This window comes from Pelodiscus sinensis, chromosome 6 (assembly GCF_052426305.1).
Source record: "Pelodiscus sinensis isolate ZL-2025 chromosome 6, ASM5242630v1, whole genome shotgun sequence".
In the NCBI taxonomy this organism is placed as follows: Eukaryota; Metazoa; Chordata; order Testudines; family Trionychidae; genus Pelodiscus; species Pelodiscus sinensis.
The window spans coordinates 117,973,016-117,987,665 of NC_143057.1; the positions used below are offsets into that span (position 1 = coordinate 117,973,016).

At 47.4% G+C, this 14,650-nt stretch overlaps 1 protein-coding gene across 3 annotated transcripts in view; it reads left to right on the forward strand.

Annotated features, from left to right (window-relative positions):
* The window catches only part of ZBTB7C (zinc finger and BTB domain containing 7C), a 317,379-nt gene that overhangs the window by 168,811 nt on the left and 133,918 nt on the right, over positions 1–14,650 (forward strand). For all 3 annotated transcript variants that reach the window (XM_075932697.2, XM_075932700.2, XM_089779457.1), the window contains exon 2: positions 1,812–1,873. The gene's annotated coding sequence lies outside the window, so the exon portion shown is untranslated. The remainder of the gene's footprint in view (positions 1–1,811; positions 1,874–14,650) is intronic.

Sequence of the window (14,650 nt, forward strand, 5' to 3'; positions counted from 1 at the left end):
TCTAATCTGATCTAATTACCCTGTCTCTGTGGCATGTAGGTGCTTTGTTCTCTGTTTTGAAATAGACAGTCAATATCTTGATAATGTAGGAGTGCAATGTTTGCAAGTTATTGCTGCACTGTTAGCTGCTATTGAACCATGTTTTGCTTTTTCTTATCTTCACTATGGTATTATTAAAACAAAGGCAATCATGAACGTAAACTACCTGGCTTATACCCACACAATGGCAGATATAGTCACTGATGAAATACTACATTTAAATAATGGTAAGCAACATTTTGTTTAGCAAACCAGAGTATTCAAAATTAAACAAGATGTAAGTGGTGGCTTGACCATTTGCTAATGTGTCCGACTGGTGAATATGTTCAAAAGCTTCAGCGGGTAGCCAAGTTAGTCTGTACAGGATACACTTAAAAAACAACACATAGTCTGGTAGCACTTTAAAGACTAACAAAACATGTAGATGGTACCATGAGCTTTCGTGGGCACAGCCCACTTCTTCAGATGACTGTGCCCATGAAAGCTCATGATACCATCTACATGTTTTGTTAGTCTTCAAAGTGCTACCAGACTGTTTGTTGTTGGTGAATAAGTGTTACAGATTCTCTTGTGTGGCTGATCTGTGCCGTACAGGAGTCTATTACAGCCCCAGACAGGCTAGATGAATGTATAGCAGCTTAGCTGAGAGCCAGTTGGCTTTTAGCTCATGTGGTAAAGGCTCATACACTAATGTCCAGAGGTCCTCAGTTTGATTCCGTCTGCAGATGACTGGAGTCTGTTGACGTTACAAGTGGGGGCTCACTGAGGCTACGACTAGACTGCAGTGTTAAATTGGAAAAAGAAATGCAATTTGTGGTATACAAATTGGATATCTTTTTCTAATTTACTTTTGAAAGAGGCTTTTCCAAAATTTGGCGGGTCTACATGGCTCCAAATTTTGGAAAAAAGTGCTCTTTCAACACATCCCTTATGCCTCATAGAACCAGATTTCTAGGGATGGTGAAAGAGGGTGTCCGCTTCGACGGTGTTGCTTTTCCGGGATACCAGAAGTCTAGACGTAGCCTGGGAGAATGAGTCTGCTCTACAGCCCTAGCTGAGAGCCAACCGGCTTTTAGCTCATGCAGTAGAGGCTCATGCACTAAGCTCCAGAGGTCCCAGGTTGGGGCTGTGTGTATATGTTACTCTGTGGTTTGCTGGTATTTCATATACACAAAGTCCCATACAGTTCAGAATCCATAAGGCCCTTACATGCAACACAGCCTTCACATTGAAGTGAACATAGTTCCAAGTGTGTGAGTGTATTTGCACACTTTGATATTCTCTGACCCCAGACTATTAGGGTGCAGCTAATGTTCCAGGAGATGCCAGACCAGTTTAGGCAGCACCTCTGAGTCCATTGTGTGGTTCTGCTAAGTAATTTCATGCTACAGAACAACAGGTATAGTAGTGGAACACAAAGAAGGGTAAGATGCAGGGGAATCAGCTGATCTGGACATTGTAAGCATGATCCATGAGGCAATGGATATGAAATTGTGCTATACCTTTACAGTAAAAAAGTGAGTTCATGAAGCTGGGGTATGTGTTGAGAGGGTCTCAGGCCTGGTTCTGGTTGTCAGTCCCAATATGCTGGTGTAAATCAGCCAGTAGAGCTAAACCAGTTTACATCATAATCAGGCCTTCATCCTTAGCCAGATTCCCAGGCTACTTGCAGAGTGAAGTGCTACTCAAGGGAACCAAGGAAAGGCAGGTTGTGGCCATCAGGCTGAGATCTTCAACTGGTCTGATTTTTTCCCCCTCTTTTAATTTTTCAGGAGATGGTCCAGGGTGCACAGGGAACATCTGTCTGAGATTTGAAACGGAGACAAGAGGAATTGTGAGTATAAATTCCTGCTACTCTGAGGTTGTTTACCTGCAAGAAGAGTTAGGGGATTTAGGAAACAGGGTTTACCAGAAAAATGTTACTGTTCTGACTTTTTAGCCTTTCTTGGGGCCTGATCTTGCAAGGCACGAAGCATCTCCTCTGAAATGCTGAGCACCATCAGCCACTATGGGCCTCAGTAAGACTCGAGGGTGTGCAGCGACTGCCAGTCTGGGAAACTGATGAGTCAGTAGAAGCCTAAACCCCTCCAAAAAAGAACAAAATATTTTTTTAAAAATGTATGGTGACGGAACTGCAACATGTTGCTTTCCATCAGTCTGTTGAGAAGATTATCGTGCTTTATAGATGCCTGTATTTCCTTTTATGTTGTCACCCTATCTGTAAGAAGCAGAAACAGATATTTTACCATCTATCTAGATCTATGTTATGCCAAAGGATTTCTGCTTAACACTTTGATGAATGACTCGCAATTTCCTCATGCCTGGCTCCCTAATGCAGACCTGCCTGGTGACAGAGAACCCAACATTCACTGACAGAACAAAAGGACCTCAGGGCTACGTCTACACTGGCCCCTTTTCCGAAAGGGGCATGCTAATTTTAAACTTCAGAATAGGGAAATCCACGGGGGATTTAAATATCCCCCGCGGGATTTAAATAAAGATGTCCACCGCTTTTTTCCGGCTTGTAGATAAGCCGGAAAAAAGCGTCTAGACTGGCCCGATCCTCCGGAATAAAGCCCTATTCCGGAGGATCTCTTATTCCTACTTTGTAGGACGCTTTTTTCCGGCTTATCTAGACGCTTTTTTCCGGCTTATCTACAAGCCGGAAAAAAGCAGCGGACATCTTTATTTAAATCCCGCGGGGGATATTTAAATCCCCCGTGGATTTCCCTATTCTGAAGTTTAAAATTAGCATGCCCCTTTCGGAAAAGGGGCCAGTGTAGACGTAGCCCAGATGTTTATGATTTAAATGAGCTGAAGAGTATGGGGGAGATCCCCCAGTGATGTAAGTTGGTTCCAATCCATTGATCTGAGCTACTCTGATTTGTATCAGCTACTGCTCAGACTTTGTGTCATCACACAGCCGGGTTGCTGACTCTGTTGCTTGTATGGGATGAATCCTGAGAAGTACTGAGCCCTCTCTGAGCACCTTGATAACAATTGGCCAGGTCCTATTGTCCTTTGTTCAGGCCTCATTCTGCCAGTGTTACACATGTTGTGAAATGCCTTCATTCCTGGAGTAGTCCCACGGGGTTAGATTGGTTCCTATACCACATGGCTGCCCAGGGGCATAAGAGAGAGTAAGAACTCCCCTTGCATACCTGCAGGAGCTGCTTGCACCTGGGGTCTGGGTGTGGACAAGTAAGTGAGTGCTGTTTAGAAATGACAGTGCCTTGAACTGCCCCTCCATCCAAGCACAAGTAGGCAGGAGAGGTATGGAATGGTGTCAGGGCTGCAGCGAGCTGGTGCAGAGGGCTTACTGGTATATAGGCCAAAAGCAAATTCCTACCTACCCACCTCCTCTCCTCTGAGTAATCTCTGGGATGTTCCTTGGCAGTGCAGGAAGGTGGGTGTGGCATAACCTAGCCCAGTAAATAAAGAATTAATGGTCATGAGTAAGGGAGGGGGCAAAACTGGGCCCTGGGCTTTTCTTCAAGCAATCTCCATACTGAAGAAAATGGGAGTGGGTCTAATGCCAAGAGCCCCGCAGGTCCCATCTGCGGAAATACCTATGAGGAGTGTCTTGGGCGGGGGGTAGAGGAGGAAGAAGCTTTGCCAGGATCTTGTTCTGGGTTTTTCTGGATTGTGCCAACCAGGGCGGAGTTTTCCAGTTTGCTTCAGATTGGATAGAGGTCTTGCCCTTAGCCTCACGGATCCCCTCGGACCCGATCCACAAGTGCCTTGGGCCATCCATGAGGGAGAGCTCAGGATCTGGCTGAGAGACATAGCAAGAGTTGTGGAGGATGCTCAGAACCTGTCAGGATTTGGCCTGGTTTGTCCTCTGTTGCACATACTCGAGTCAGGTCTCTAGACCTTTTCTGCATTTTTCCTTTCTCCTCCTGCGTGTGCTCAGCTCTTCCCCAGTTGCCTTATGATGTGTGACGAGCTGGTTACTCCCTCTCCTGTATTGCTAATGACAATACTAAAATAAGTTTTAACTCACATTCTTGCACTGTCCCCACCATTGCACACCTCCCAGTAGTTTGGTACAGGATGTTCATCCTGACCCTTCACTCCAAGTGCTCCCGCCTCCATTCAAAGCCACGCCGACTAGTATGAACTCTGAGCTATGTTTTGTGAAGGACTAGGCCGAACGATTTAATAAAATCCAAAGAGGTCCATCTACCACTTGCCCTTCCTCCGCAACATGACAGTTTTTACTAAAAGGAGGCAGACCTGAAGCTTGCCTGGCAAGCTCTGTTCTTTAACTCCACTTCTTCTGTTGTTGGTGGCTATAGAGGGGGATGCCCGTCTCCCATTTCCACCTATTATGGCTGCTTTGGAGCTAAGAAGTTGGATAACGCCATCCACCTCTTGGTGCACGTCCTCTCACGAATCTGAGCCCTGCCCTGCTGTATCAAAATCCTGGCGTTGGAAGGTCCTGAATTCTTACAGACAAGGAAGAAAGTAGCAGGGCCTGGTTTGTCTCTTCTGACACCAGCATATCATTCTGAAACTAGTGTCACCCTGCTGCCAAGCAGTAGCCAATGGTGTCCACCACCTTGGAAGTTGGCTTCCCAGGATGGAGAAAACAGTGACTTGGAGTCTGGGTAACTAAGGGTATGTCTAGACTACATGCCTCTGGCAACAGAGGCATGTAAATTAGACTACCCAACGTAGTCAATGAAGCCGGGATTTAAATATCCCCGGCTTCATTAAAATAAAAATGGCCACCGCGCTGTGATCATCGGCACAGCATGCAAGTTAAGACACGGATCAGTTGACAAAGGAAGCTTTTGTTGACCACTCCTGTAAACCTTGTTTTACGAGGCATAAGGGAGCGGTCGACAAAGGCTTCCCTTGTCGACCAATCCGCGTCTTGACTCTCGTGCTGTGCCGACAATCAGCTGAGCCGGCACAGCACGGCGGCCATTTTTATTTTAATGAAGCCAGGGATATTTAAATCCAGGCTTCACTGACTATGTCTGGTAGTCTATTTTACATGCCTCTGTCACCAGAGGCATGTCGTCTAGACATACCCTAAGGCTGTGTCTAGACTGGCAAGTTTTTCCGCAAAATCATCCGCTTTTGCGGAAAAACTTGCCAGCTGTCTACACTGGCCGCTTGAATTTCCGGAAAGCACTGACGATCTCATGTAAGATCGTCAGTGCTTTTCCGGAAATACTATGCTGCTCCCGTTTGGGCAAAAGTCTTTTTCTGAAAGACTTTTGCGCAAAAGGGCCAGTGTAGACAGCACAGTACTGTTTTCCACAAAAAAGCCCCGATCGCGAAAATGGCGAATGGGGCTTTTTTGCGGAAAACCATGTCTAGATTGGCCATGGACGCTTTTCCGCAAAAAGTGCTTTTTTGGAAAAGCATCCTGCCAATCTTGACTCGCTTTTCCGAAAATGCTTTAACGGAAAACTTTTCTGTTAAAAGCATTTCCGGAAAATCATGCCAGTGTAGACGTAGCCTGAGGGTACGTCTAGACTACATGCCTCTGGCGACAGAGGCATGTAGATTAGGCTACCCGACAGAGTAAAATGAAGCGGCGATTTAAATAATCGCCGCTTCATTTAAATTTACATGGCTGCCGCGTTGAGCCGACAAACAGCTGATCAGCTGTTTGTCGGCTCAGCGCGATAGTCTGGACGCTCCCCTGCCGACATCAAAGTGAGTTGTCGACAACTCCCTTTGATGTCGGCAGGGGAGCATCCAGACTATCGCGCTGAGCCGACAAACAGCTGATCAGCTGTTTGTCAGCTCAACGCGGCAGCCATGTAAATTTAAATGAAGCGGCGATTATTTAAATCGCCGCTTCATTTTACTCTGTCGGGTAGCCTAATCTACATGCCTCTGTCGCCAGAGGCATGTAGTCTAGACGTACCCTAAGAGTCTAAGTGTAATTTGCTTTATGCCACAGCAAAAAAAGGGCTGTGGCACAATCTAGCCTATGGACAGTACCAATGCTGCCCATGGAGTAAAGAACTGATCATCGCAAGGGTGGACTGAGAGGTCCAACAGCATGCTTAGCAATCTCAGCCTGTCTCCAGGACTGACTCCAGTCAGAGGCCAAGCCAGAGACGCAAATTCTCCTGGGGCTCACACAGCTCCCTTTCTCCCACAGCTGTCTCCACATAACCCAAAGCACAACCCAAAATTAATAACAACATAGTGTATATTCCCAAGTGCCACAACTTGCTCACACGCTAAGCAAAGGAACTCAGAAGAGTGTGTGTAACAGTGTCACCTGCCATAACAATAGTGCGTGCACCCTTGGGATCTGTGCACCACAAGGAGCTTTGGTGCAGAGACCCCTCCTTCCACTGTGAGTTTAGCGCTTCCCAGGATCAGGCTGTATTAATCTCTCTGAGCCTCAGCCCCTCTCTTTAAGGTGGGTGTGGTGATGCTTCCCAGGTAGGCCCTCTGACGGGGTCAAAAAAGGGCAGTTGCCCCTGGGCCTGGCGATTCAAAAGGGCCCAATGCTCCTGATGGCTGCTGGCCCAGGCCCTTTAAGTCATTGGTGGGGCCAGGGCTGGATTAACGGGTGGGATAGCCAGGCAGCTGCCCGGGGTGCCAACCTATGGCAGCTGGCTGCGCGGCGTCCTTTAGAGTTGTGCGCCTGATTGCAGCTGGAAGGTGCGCCGCGCACCGGGGGCGGGGCCGCGCATGCGCCGTGCACCCAGGGCGAAGCTGCGCATGTGTCGCGCGCCCGCTGCCCTGGGCGCAGGAATGCCGTGAGCCGGCCCTGGGTGGGGCCCACATAGCACACTTCCGGTAGCTCTGAGGGAGAGCTGAGAGAAGAGAGGGGCAATTCCGAGTGCTCTGGGCAGTGCTGAGCAATAGCTGGTCTCAGCCTCAGCCCTTCTGGGAGTGCAGAGCCTGCTTCCGCCCCTTCGCCCAGGGGCCCGGGAAGCCTGCCAGCTCCCACCCCGGTCCCAGACATGTGAAGGTAAATGAATTAATAGACGTGAGGCTCATATACCACAATTTGAGACCTTATATGAGAACCTAGATAGAGAGGCAAGAGCCTCAGAGGGACGAAGCTGATTTATGCCAGTTGAGGCCCTGTCCCTTAGCTGAAATCGGCAACCAGAAATCATAAAATCCTGAGCGTGGGTTCATCCTATTAAACATACATTTATACTGTAGTTAGTGTTAAATTAATGGCATTCGTTGGCATATTTGACTTGGATACTGTTTAATGATTTACTGAACTATCCACCAGTCTTTATAATCATCTCATGAGCCTTTCTTGAGTTTCCATGTGTTTACTTTGCCTGGGGTCTGCAAATCTCCCCAACTAGATTTTTTTTCTCCTGCAACCTTGTTCATATTCCCCCCTCCCTCCCCCCCCGCCTTCTCAAAAGGAGCCATTTTAGTCTCCTTACAATTTACACAGACATTTCAGTAAGCTGTGACACAATCTTTCTGCTGATGGGTATGTGATCTGGCCTGTCTCAGCTCCTGCTATTATTTTTTTGGTGGAGTCCCCATGAGAAGTAAAACTCTAATTTGCTGCAAAGAAATAGAATCGTTATCTAGACTGAAATAATTTCTTTTTCCAAGCCCACAAACTGATAAAACATCAAATTGGTGGAGTTTTCTTATCAGCTCATAGAATTTGTAGGACACAAAATAATGACCTGTCAGCTTGCCTCGAGCGGGCCTGTTCTGTAGCTCTGCACCAGTCACGCAGACCCTACACAAAATGTAGGACAAAATCTAGCGCTGTCTTGATGGTATTTTAATAAGGGTATTTAAGAGGACTTCTGATAAGCCTCACAACTAGATGGGTAATGTGAGAGCTGAGATTTTATTACAGCCCCTTATTATGTTGGTACCTTTAGGCTACTGTATTTACACTAGAATCTGCACTTATGCTAAGTTTAAGGTAGCCGTATATCTTGGGTGTTCAGGACTTGCTAACTAGAGAGAAATATGCTGGCTTGAGTTACTAAAGCTGTTACTTTTCAATTTGGTTACAGACTGGCAGCTCATAACCCAGTTTCAGGTTTGACCACTATTAGCACCCGATCCTGCAAACTTCCAGTCCAAACTTTTGTCCACTCATTTAGACTATATTCGTTTTGGGGAGCCCAACATCAAGGGCCTAATTTTTATGGGTGCAGATGGACACACAACTTCGTTTGAAGTTAATAGATGCTCCAAATGTTCGGCCAAATCCAGAGAGAATCAGGTTTAAAACTGAAGTCTCTTAAATTAACAGATGTAATTGAACCATTGCTCATTAACTGGCCTGTATAGAAGTCAGTCTTCCATGAGTGAGGACCATACACTCAAGAGAGAGTTTGCAGGATCAGGCCCTCCTGATGTGTGTTTGGATCTGATACCATTGTGAAAGACAGGCTTGGCTACTGATCATTGATACGCTGGTGCAAAACAGCTCATCCCCTTTTACACAGATCTGTTTGAAAGGGGACTACATTAACGTGACCTAGTAACATTTCATTTGCACTCGCACGGTCTCCACTGTTGAGTTACATGGCAACACTTCAGTGCATGCTGCAGCTCACTCTTCCATCATCCGTGTTGCAGGGTTATATAGACATGCCTAAAGGAATCATCTCCTTGGCAAAACAGCTGGCAATGGTTTCAAGACATCCGATCTCATTTGTATCAATCTAGGCATGTCTGAGATGGATGTACATACCCACACTAGCTTGTCCTGAGCTAGCATGACTAAAAATATCACTAGTGATAGAAATGTAGCCGTGTTAGTCTGGTGTAGCTGAAACAAAATACAGGACTATGTAGCACTTTAAAGACTAACAAGATAGTTTATTAGATGATGAGCTTTCGTGGACCAGACCCACTTCCTCAGATCAAATAGTGGAAGAAAATAGTCACAACCATATATACCAAAGGATACAATTAAAAAAAAAGAACACATATGAAAAGGACAAATGAAATTTCAGAACAGAAGGGGTATGTGGGGGTGGGGGGAGAAGGTAAATGTCTGTGAGCTAATGGTCGACACTCTACGCGTAGGTCTCAACAAAGACCCCAGTTATCTTACCCATTACAAAGATAGCTTCCCCAATTATCACCTCTAATACCATTAGCTCACAGACATTTACCTCCCCTCCCCCCCCCCGCATCCTCCTTCTGTTCTGAAATTTGATTTGTCCTTTTCATATGTGTTCTTTTTTTTTTAATTGTATCCTTTGGTATATATGGTTGTGACAATTTTCTTCCACTATTTGATCTGAGGAAGTGGGTCTGGCCCACGAAAGCTCATCATCTAATAAACCATCATGTTAGTCTTTAAAGTGCTACATAGTAAAAGTATCACTGTAGTTGTGGTGCCACTGGCTTCGTTGCAAGCTATACAAGCACAGCAGAGACCTTAGGAATGGACGCATATTGCTAGCCTGCACTGAGCCCGTACAACTGGGTTCCACTGTTCTTTTTAGCCTTGTTAGTACAGCTAAAGCTATGCCTACCTGTCCTGCAATGGACCTCAGATAGCAGTGCAAGGCATACCAGGGAAGGTGAGATCCTACATAGGGAAGCTCAAGGCGAGTGGTATCACGCAGTGGTACATGTCGATGGGGGCGGTTCTGGAATATGCACTTGATGTAGACTCCCGGGGAATTCTAGAGCCACCAGATAGCACTTTCTGCATAAAGCCTGGGGGCCAATGTCAGTAGGAGAGAAGCCCTCTCTCCAATCCTCACCATCCTGCAGGGTCAGTCCCTAACAGAAAGGCTCCCCTCTAATTAGACTCCTTTATCCAGCTGAGACATGCTGCGTTGGGCTGGAATTTCACCCCTATACTTCAAGATTATTTTAAGAAAAGTGCCTAGCCCTGATCTGCAAATATCTTAACCTCCCCCCCCCCTTTAAGTTGACAGTCAGATACGTTTTCTGAATTTCCCTTGAAGTACTTGTTGTTTCCTGGTGGCATATAGAGCCCCATCATGCTGAGCACTGTATATTGCATAGTGGGAGACAACCCCTGCCCTAGTAAGCTTGCAGAGTAAACAGACAAGACTGGGGAAGTATTATTGTCCTTATTTCACAGATAGAGGCACTCAGGGTACATCTGTACTGCTGTGCCATTGAGTCTCAGGGCTGGCTCTACTGACTTGGGCCCACGGCATTGCAGACAAGCTTAGAAAGGCAGTGTAGACAAGCCTACTCAGGCTCTGAAATCCAGTGAGAGGGGAAGGTCTCAGAGCCCAAGTGGGACCCTCTATGCTGCTGTTTTTAGTACCGTAGCAAAAGTCCTGCAAGACCCCCCTAGGTAATACTGTTGATCGGTTGAGTGCGCTCTGAGACTTACTTCAGTGAGTTTGTTTTTGTTGACTATGTAAATGTTCCCTTAGCCAAAGAGAGATCAAGTAACTTTCCACACATCAGAGGCCTTCTCCTGTCCCAGGTCCTCTAAGTCCCAGGCTTGTGCCTTAACCACAAGGCCATCCTACCTCTTGCACTGCTCCGTCTGAGATTAAGGATGTGGCCTAGCATTGAATATGATGGCAGAACTTCCTTTGACCTCCATGATTATGCCCTCACGTAGGGAGGGCAACGTGCAAAAATCTAGTTAACAAAAGAAAACAAATTTAGGTTGGACAGGCCTTTGCCTCCCGCTGTGAATTACTCCAACCCCGAACCTAGGCAAAAGCACTAGGCAAAGCAAAAAAGAAAAGCAACTCTGGAAAGGGTCAGTTCTTGCTGCTCGGTTGGTCAGCTGTCTATAGATCCAATTTCTGCAGTTTTCTGTGGCATGGCAGGCCCTAGGTAACACCTGACCGAATAGAACTGTAAGTGTTTAAACTGTATTGATGGACACGGATGTTTTATCCTATGTGCCTGAGATTTCAGCCTGTCAGACATGAAGCAGGTCAAGATTCTTATGTCATTGTGTGTATTACAGAGAAGAGAACAGAATACGCTTGATAAAAGTGCAGACTTAAAAGAGACTCTTCTTTAGGCATGAAACTTTCAAGTCGCACAATGCATCAAAGAGCCTTAGTCTGTACATTGAAAGGGGCAAAAGACATTGCCTAATATTTTGATAGAATGACTAATAAGCACTTAGAGTGTCTGGAAGCTAATTTAGAAGTACAGATTGCACTGTGTGCTCCAGTCTGAACCTCTCCCCAAAAGAGTCCCTTGCGAAAGAAAATGCATTTGGAGACCAAGTTTTCTCCCTTTAAATGCCCCCCTTTTTGAATGTCTCCTGGTAAGAGTTACTTATGAAAAGATTAAATAAAGTCTGTGCTAGAAGCAGCGTGTTTCAAAAGAAACTCTAGCGCCAGTAGGGATTCCACTTCATTTCCTTTCTCCACCCATTTTTGTTCCTTAAATATTGAAAGTATTGCATGCAATGTACAGTAATAGGGTCCTTAGGATGCAGAGGCATATATTAGCATGCAGGGGCGGGGGCAGGTTCTTATTTGTCTTAGACATTTCATTCTTAGGGAATGGGGAGGTGTCTTGGGGGGTGAAGGGGAGGGAATCACTCTTTCTGCATGGTCTTAGCTTTTGTTCCAGAGGAGGCGCCATTGTTTTGTTCAGACATGGTACAGGATAACCTGTTGCTCTTTGCAGCAGGAGTTGAAAATCTTGCACAAAGCTGAAGGTACCAATTATGTTGCAGGTGTTGCTGTCGTGCAGAAAATGTCTTTTAAACAAGAAACTGTTCCAAGGATCCTTACTAGGGGAAGCATTCTGCACCTGTGGTACCCAGCAATATAATGGCATGGTAGGTGAGGCTGGCCCTTCTGCAACAGCCCATACAATCCAGAGGGGCTGAGTGGAGCCTGAGTGGGGTTTGTGTAGGCCTGAATTTCACCTTATGTCAGGAGACTTAGGGCCCAATCCAGCATCACTGAAGTCAATGGGAGTCTCCGCACTGACATCAGTGGGATTTGGATTGAGCCTTAACACACCGGAGCTTGAAGTCATTGAGCCTTTTTTTTCAGTGGCACTGAAGGAGGCAGAATCTGGACCTTAAAATGAGGGGGGGGGGGTAGAGCCCTTCTTTCCCGAACCCTTAAAAATAGCTCACTTCAGGTTGGGTGTCACATCCCTGAGAGCCAAATCCCATGAGATGCTGAATTTCCTGATCGCCCATAATAGTATAAAACTGGGAGCGCCATGCCTCTCCAGGGTCACCAGGCCTCACAGGGTCAATGCTTGAGAGACGCACGGATGGAATCTCCAGTATCACCAACTAGAATGTTGTGTTAATGTCGAGACGTGAGCTAGGTGACCCGGTGGGTGGGTTAAGGCAGGGGTGGGCAATAATGTTTGATGGGGGGCCACTCCAAGCATTTGGAAAGTGGTTGAGGGCCGCACTCTTTCATGATATTAATGGAGGAAGTGCAGGGTCTGGGATAGGGTTGGGTGCAGAAGGGAGCTTGGGGTAAAGGAGAGAGTTTGGGTAAAGAAGGCGGTTATGACCTGGGGCACTGAACTGCGGTGCAGGGGTTGTGGATTGTGACCTAGGGCAGGGAATTGGGGTACACCAGGGGGTACAGGGATTTGGGTTGTGATCTGGGGCAGCAGATTGGGGTGCCGGATATGGGAGGGATATGGGTACAGGAGGCAGAGGATTTGGGTATGTGGAGTAGGGGGCAGGAGTGGGGGGCAGCGGACTGGAGACATGAGGGGCTGGGGTGCCAGAGGCAGAGTTTGGCCAGGAGAATTACCAGCCAGCAGCCCGTTCCTGAATCAGCCTCTCTGCCAGCCAGTGTTGCCTCTTAGCTGCATGGCAGCACAGCTTCACAGGTAATTAATCAGCCCCACTCAGTCAGCTCAGTGCCCTGAGCCTCTGACTGGGTGGAGCTGATTAATCACCTGTGAAGCTGTGCTGCCCTGCAGCTTAGAGGGAACATTACTGCCTGCCCTGCCCCCACACAGGCAACAGCCATGTGCTCTGGAGCCCCTTGTGCTTCATGGCTGCCTGTTATTGAAACAGGCAGCTCCCATTGTCCAGTTTCTAGCCAGAAACAGGCCAATGGGATTGTGCTGGGAGCAGGAGCAGCTCCTAAAGCTTTCCCCTACCCCCTCCAGCATTTTTAAAGAAAAAATTCCCTGTAGCCACATTTCTGAGTGGTGTATGGGTGGGGTGAAGCAAGCCTGAGGCTCCCATAGCGTCCGTAGGCTGGATCCGGTGGCTTCGCAGGCCGGATCTGGCCCACAGGCCTTATTTTGCCCAGGCCTGGGTTAAGGGCTGGCTGAGGGCATTAAGGAGATTATCATGTTGGGGCTGCCCATTGGAAATTGGATGAGATTGGTAATGAGGGGAAGCCGCTAGTAAACATAAGAACTAGGGATTACCAAATGAAATTAATAGGTTGCAGGTTTAAGACAAAAAAAAGGAAGTATTTCTTCACCCAATGCACAGTCAACCTGTGGAACTCCTTGCCAGAGGAAGTTGTGAAGGCCATGGATTTAACAGAGTTCAGAAAATAACTAGATAGATTCATGGAGGACTGGTCCATCGATGGCTATTAGCCAGGATGGGCAGGAATGGTGCCCCTAGCTTCTGTTGTCATAAGCTGGGAATAGGTGACAGGAGAGGGATTACTTGATGACTCTCTGTTCTGTTCATTCCCTCTGGGGCACCTGGCAGTGGTCTCTGCCGGCAGACAGGATACTGGGCTAGATGGACCTGTGGCCTGACCCCAGTCTGGCTGTCCGTATGCTACCCAAAGGCTCTGTTGGCCCCTGGGAAGTAGGCTACTGCCGGCCTTCCTCCACATTCCACTGGACGTGACAAAACCACCCCAAGTGCCCCAGCCTGGTTGACAGCAGGGAGACGCGGCGTGAACTAACCTCTCACCTCGGCGGGTGGGAGTTGAGATGCATTCGGGCTGCCCCAGGGGAGAAGCTCGCGTTCCTGCTGGGGGAGCGCAGGGCATCCATCTCCCAGATTGTCAGTGAGGCCTCTTCCACGAGCCTTTGCAAATATATCATGAAAAGTGTCTAGGGAAGAGGAGCAGAACAAAAAGGACAAGCACGGCAGGCAGGCTTCCTATCTCCCCATCAGCAAACAGGCAGGGCAAAGAGGCTGCATAATTGTCCCACCCGGGCAAGCCACAAAAATATCAAGGAAAAGTGGAAAGTCGGTTAGCTGGGTTTCTGTCCCCCCCTTTGCCTTGCAGAACAAGGGGCTGCTCCGAGCCAGCTCCATTTCCTGCTGCCCTCACTTGTCACATCAAACTTTATTTTTACCATCTGTGGAGACATAGTTAAATTTTAGTGCTCACTTATCTCCTTCTCCCCCAGGCCACAATTAATTGAGGCCAGGAGGCAGGCAGGGCTGCTCAGGCAATATTTACAAGAAGAAGGGAATATTAATGGGTCACTTGTGGATGGGGGGAGCTGCTGCAGGTGGGAGGTGACAGTTGGCAAGGGAGGAAATCTTTGGAACCTTGCACAGACCCCACCGAGTGATTAAAATCTCTGAGAAGGAGGCTTTTTATAGTAAGGAATTAAAACCTGCTCCCCACATGAAAATCCTAGGGCTGGGTCTCTTGTTTCTCTGGGACTCTTTCAGTGGCTGGGTGTAGCCGCAAGCCTGTGATGTGAAAGAACACAGAGCCCGTGGGGGTGAATGGCAAAGAAGCTAGAG